Raw genomic sequence first — 6,751 nt, forward strand, 5'->3', positions numbered from 1 at the left:
CCCGCGCAGGCGCGGTCCGGCCGCGGGCCCGGCGCGCAGGCGCGGGCGGTGCGGCTGCGCGGGGTGATTAGCGCTAATTAGCGCTCATTAACCGCGGGTGCGGCGCGGGGTGGGCTGGGGGTGTGTAGCGGCTGTCTGAGTGGGGGGGTCGCATCGGGTTGTACCCGCGTTGGAGGTGCCAGAGGAGGATATGGGCAGAGGACACGTTCGGCCAGCCCACACCCCTCACACGGCGCCACAGCCCCCGAGCCCTCACAGCTCCAAATTCCGGCCATCCCACAGCCCTCACACCTCCAAACTGAGGTTATCCCAAACCCCTCACGCCACCCGAGCCCTCACACCTCCAAATTCCGGCCATCGCACACCTTCATCTCCAGCCATCCCCACCCCTCCCATCACCTCATAGCCCTTGAGCCCTCACAACCCCGAGTTCCGGCCATCCCACAGCTCCAAATTCCGGCCATCCCAAACCCCTCACACCTCCAAATTCCGGCCATCCCATCCCTCCAGCCATGCCCACCCCTCACACCACCCCACAGCCCCCGAGCCCTCACAGCTCCGAGTTCTGGCCATCCCACACCCCTCACACCTCCAAATTCCAGCCATCCCAAACCCTCTCACACCATCCAAGCCCTCACAGCTCCGAGTTCTGGCCATCCCCACCCCTCACACCACCCGAGCCCTCACACCTCCAAATTCCGGCCATCCCACACCCTCATCTCCTGCCATCCCATCCCTCCAGCCATCCCACACCCCTCACCCCCACAATCTCACCCTTCACACCACCCCGCACCCACCGAACACCTCCAATTTCCAATCTCACACCTCTACCTATCCCTCCTCCCCAGCCATCCCACCATCCCACCCCTGCGGCAACCCCACACTTCCTACCTCCAAGCATTTCAACACTCCAAACATCCCATCTCCCACCATCCTCCCTCTCCACGTGTCCTGCCTCTCACCATCCCATCTTCCACCCTCCGACCATCCCATCTCCCCACCTCGCACGGTCCCATCCATCCCACCATCCAACACCTCCCACCTCCAGCCACCCCACCTCCACCATCCCATCCATCCCACCTCCACCATCCCACTCCTCCAGCCATTTCACCTCCAACCATTCCATTCCTCCAGCCATTTCACCTCTCATCATCCCATCTCCCACCTCCACCATCCCTCCAAGCATTTCACCTCCAACCATCCCATCCCATCCCATCCCATCCCATCCCATCCCATCCCATCCCTCAAGCCATTTCACCTCCAACCATCCCATCCCTCCTAGCATTTCACCTCCCACCTCCAACCATCCCAACCATCCCATCCCATCCCATCCCATCCCATCCCTCAAGCCATTTCACCTCCCATCTCCCACTCTCCAACCATCCCATCCCTCACCCAGCTATCTCACCTCCTCCGTGCCCTCTCAGCTGGGGCACAGACTGCTCCATCCCCTGCTCTCCTCCTTGCTTTTTGCCTTGCAGCTCTCACCACGCCCTGGGCCAACACCCCTCACACCCTGCTCACATCTCCTTACAATAGCTGTCACGAACTTTTACCTTAATCTGGCCTTTCATCACCCGGTAAATGCCCTTTGTGACACAAAACTGCTTGGCAGCCCACACCACTTTGTGAGGATCACTCCTCTCAAATGCAGACATTAAGTGGTGAAATGTAAAAAGAACATTCTACAGTCTGTACTTGAACTGAAAGAAAAAAATAAAATAAAAGGCTTTGGTACCTCAAAGTCATCAGGAGCTTTGTCACAACTTCAACAGAGGGAGGATCAAGCCCATGGGTGGATGCCAGCAAGAAAACAATTCAGTTACCAAACCGATCAGGTTTCGTAATTTCAAAATTGCATCTTCTGCTTTAAAGAGGCCACACTCATGGGATAAATCACACCAGGACAAACCCACACAGTAAGAGCAAGTTACACCATAACAGAATGTGGCACTTGGGGATTTCTTTTTTTCTTCTTCCTTTATGTAGTAATTTGTTTTCGGGGAACCAGAGAGCTGTAAATAACTGATGGTCAGTAAAGGCTGAAACAAACTTGAAAAAGAGGAAGCAGTTGCTAGATGTGGGAAAATACCATTGGCCATGTTACACCGCTCTTGAAAGTACAGGATTTTGAGGCAAAATTTCTCTCTAGTCCTTTATTCCAGAGGCCAATGTGCAAGGAATTGAGGCAACAATTCACAGCTCTGTGGGTTAATGACATCTCAGAGCCCCAAATGTCTTTAGTGTGCTGGAAGGGATTCTCGAAGTGTAAAGGGACACCTGAACATGACACTGGGCAGGAATTCAGCTTTAGGGAGTCAAAGCCGAAGTGAAAAACCATCCCAGGAGAGATGCTCGGACACAGCAGCTCTGCCAGCCTCCACTCCCTGCCCAGGGCTGCCTCCTGGGCTGGACCTTCCCAAACGCAGCAGGGTGAAAGTGATGAATCCCCACGACAATTTACATTGCCTGCTCAAAAAGAAACCCTTCAGGTGGCAGCTGGTTCTTCCCGCAGCGCTGCCACTGCCCTGCTGTTGCTCAGTATTTTGTAAGAGGCCTGAACTCTGCAGCAGGAGCAGCTCTTATCCCTGGTAATTGGTGGAGATAAGACTGCTAAGCAGCTGAGCCTGGCCTATTTATAAAAGGGTAAAACAGCAGCTCTGAGCTGGGCAAGTTCAGCAGCGTCCTTGAGAGCTCTGCTTGGCTCTTGGGATGAGTGTCCCAGGCTGTGGCAGCTCTTCCCTGCAGTGACAGGACAGACAGAAAGGTTTTAGGTCCTTTCAAACATCTCCTCCCTGACACCATGAGCAGAACGCTCATCACTCTGAGCCAGGTTGTGCTTGCTTTCTCTCAGGGAAGAAAACAAAGAGAAATGTTGGCAGGAACTTGAGAAATGAGCATAAAAACATTCTGCTTTTTTTTTTTTTTTCTTCCACTGGGGTTCTCAGTTCCTAGAAATAACAGAAAAGATATTTTCACCAAAAAATGCTGCTGTTTGACAACTTGCACAGATGTGCCTGGTACAGAAGCTCTGTTCAGCCTCCACCTACACCCCAAACCTACCTCCAGCAAGGAGGCATTTCCACTGAGCAGGAAGCAATTAGCAAATTGTTTCTATTAACATCTAGCAAGGTGGAAGAACATAGTTCTTACCTCTCAACCTTAATTTCAAACAGCCTCGGATGACTCAGAATTCCTGAGGGATCACGAGAAGTAAAAAAGTACCACCAAGCCTGAATTCTGCTGGAGATGGTGGCACGTGAATGTGACAAATAAATTATTTCTCAATGGTCACACACTGACACAAAGTCAGGGAAATGCTTTTCATTATTCAGGCTGATTACCAACACCTCCAATCGTTATGTAAATGTCATTGTCCCAGTTTTGAGGCTGAGCTACATTAACTGACTTGCATAAGGGTTAATAAATCCGAGTGATGGGGAATGTTGGCCTGATACCCAAACTCCATCCCCAGATCATCTCTGGCAGTGTCAGGGTAGGACTGAGAGCAGCCAGGAAAGGAAAGTTAGGTGAGAGAAGTGGAGAGATTTTGAAAAAGTCTGACATGAGGAGGAATATCAAAATATGCAGCCAGGAAAGGAAAGTTAGGTGAAAAAAGTGGAGGGATATTTAAATGTCTAACATGAAGAAGAATATAAAAATCTGCAGCCAGGGCTTACCTCTTGTCTCTAAGCAGGATGTGGAGGAGAGAAAGATTTGAGATTCAGCTTGGGGTGTTTTGGGAGGTGCTCTGTGTCTCTCCTGGAGTGTGCTTTTCTGCCTTTAAAACAGATAAAATCAGCTGCTTTCCTCTTTATCAATCTTATCAAGACTGCAATCTCCCTGACACAGGAAATGCATCATTGCATGTGCCCCAGAAGTGTTCAGAAATGGATAGGTTTTCACTTGTATATAAAAATAACTTTTAAAAACTGGTTTACTTCTCACACCATTTCACTGTTCCCAGGAAAACTGGTGATTCTTTTGAGGAAGGACCTTGGTTCACAGCAGACCTTGATTCTTTTTAGGAAAGCAGCTTGACAAACTGGAAAATGTAAAAGCTTCTGGTTGCTTCATTTTGCAGATGCTTCTGCAGGCACAGTCCTGCAGCACTGGATTTTAAACCAATTTACCAGAGAGATGTGCAGCCCAGAGGAATGAATTCTGATTTTTGTAGGATCCCTCTAAAGCCAAACACCCCTTAAACTTTTATCAGGCTAAACTTTCATGCTGGCAAAGTTAATGCTGTCTGCAATACTGGGTGGGTAAATTGGGGGAAAACCTCTTGGTTTGCTATGAAACACCTTTGCTTTGGGGAGGTCTGGGAACTGCAGTTTGCTCCTGCACCAGTGCTTCCAGCATTTATGGCAGGAGTTAGGAGAGATGGCAGAATTCCTCACAGAACTCCAGCTCTCGGTATTTCAAGGAAAAGGATTTATTTCTATCACCTGGATTATCATCAGAACTATGAAACAGAACTGTGAAAGATGCACTGTAGTGGGACCCACGAGGGGCAATTTTAGATTATTGGCTTTAAGGCATTTAGTGCATGGTATATCAAAAGCTGATAGGCCAAGAAACACTTATAATGTAATTAGGAAATAGTTACCTCCTGATTGTGATGAGTAAATAAATTATAATATGTGCATTGTCTTACCCTTCACATGAGACTGAAAATGGAATAAAAGTTTTTCAAGCACCTCTCAGCTGCCCCATCCCTGGGTCAGGAAATGAATTATTGTCTGACAAATTGGTGCTTCTGTGAGGAGCAGGTAACTCAGCTAAACTCAGCAAAGGTGGGGTGGGATTTGGGAGCTGCCAGGGCCCACACCCTGAGTTCTGCAGCCAGGCTCAGCACTCAGAGCTCATCCCTGTGCTGCAATTCCTGCTTTTCCAGGGTCCCACGAGGGGTGATTTTACATTATTGACTTTAAAGCATTTACAACATGGTATAACTAAAACTGGTAAGCCAAAAAACACTTATAATGTAATTAGCAAATAGTTGATCTCTGATTGTGATGGAGTGATTTATAACATCTGTAGTGTCTCACCCTTCACATGAGACAGAAAATGGAATAAAAGTTTTTCAAACACCTCTCAGCTGCCCCATCCCTGGGCCAGAAAAGGGCTCAATCCAACTCCCAACACCATCACAAACTGCTCAAAATACTGCAATTGCCACTCCAGCTCGCAGGTGGCCCTCGATAGTGGTGGGACTGGTTGTTCTGGGGCCTTTCCTTGCCAGAAGTCACCCAAGCCGAGCGAGCAGATAAACAGCCTGCTGTGAGAAGGGAGGAAGTTGGGTCACCAGCTTTCATCACTGCCCAGGCCTTGAAAACAGCCTGAGGAGTGACAGCAAGAGTGAGATGGATTCCTTTTGTTATCCTGTGTGACCAGGCCTGGCAGCTGTGGAACGGGCTGAAATAGCAGCAGGCACGAGCTCAGCAGGTGACAGGAAAAGCAAAATGGCCAAACCCTGTTCTTGTTGCTGGCAAGGGAAAGAATTATCACTGCAGGCTCTGTGCAGGTGTGAAATACCATGTTCTTGTTCCAAAGGGAATAAAGATAGTGGGGGGCTCATTCTTTTTTTTTTCTAGGTTGCCACAGCAAAACCTTTTCCCAAAGCAGCTGGCTCAGCAGGACCAGAATCCTTGGAGCACTGCAAACACATCCATCCTGCAGGGAGGCTGGTCCTTGTTAGCTCACCAGGAGTTAACACCAATTTCTGCTCTCAGAGCCTCCAGGGAGCCAATTTGCAGCTTGGTCATTACCAAAAATTTCCTTGCAGCCCTAAGACTGTGCAGTTTTGAGAGCTTTGTTGTCCCCAATTAGCAAAGTCACTGCCATCACCTCGCTGTGTGGCTCTGCTCCATTGCAGTTGTTGGCTTATCAAACACTCCACCCTTGTATTAAACTCTGGTTAAACCCCCCTCTAAACAATCCAGGGATTTAAAAAGCTGCTCATCCTCTTGTAATTGAGGCTCTTTATTCCTTTGACCTTCAGGTTTGTGCTGCCCTGGGAGTTATTTGATAGCACAAGAGAGAATTCTGACCAGTGACTTGATATCACCAGGATACTTAAAAAAAAAAAAAATTAGTTTTCTTGTTGAGAAACCTGAAATCTCGATGGAAGATCTTCAAAAGTAAGCGCCTGAATCCAATTTGCTGGTGAGGATCAGATGGAGCTTTTCACTCCAAGAGGAGAGTCAAACTAAGGCCAGTGCTAACACACTGGACTGGAAGAGACAGAATTAATGCTTGGAAAAAGTCTCTGCAAAGGGAAAAATTAAATCTAATTCTAAAAACAGAAACATCCAGTTGATATAATCAGAACAACACAAATGCAGAGGAAATCAGTCTGGAATCCAGAAGCTTCAGCACAAGGTAGGATTAGTTCTGAATATGAGCTTTACATCACACTCTTGTGACTGTCAAAACCAGAAATGAAAAGAGACTGGTCTCTGCCAACTTCTGCTTCATTTGCATCAGAATCCTCTATAGCCCAGCATTATTAACTTCTTCTTTTCATGTATTCAACTCCCTTGTATTTTGCAGATGCTCAGATCACAGATGCATTTGAAAACCTTCCCATTCACCCCCTTTGTTCTAATTCTCAGAAAGGTGCTGCAGATATCCTTTGCCTCTGCACAAAAGGAAATAAACCTCCCCAAAACCCCATATTAAAAGAACATCCTGCACTGTAGTTAAATGATCCTTTTTCTTCATAGAAAAGAGCAGGGTAATTTTTCAG

Source organism: Passer montanus, unplaced genomic scaffold, assembly GCF_014805655.1.
Source record: "Passer montanus isolate IOZ18808 unplaced genomic scaffold, ASM1480565v1 scaffold62, whole genome shotgun sequence".
Lineage (NCBI taxonomy): Eukaryota > Metazoa > Chordata > Aves > Passeriformes > Passeridae > Passer > Passer montanus.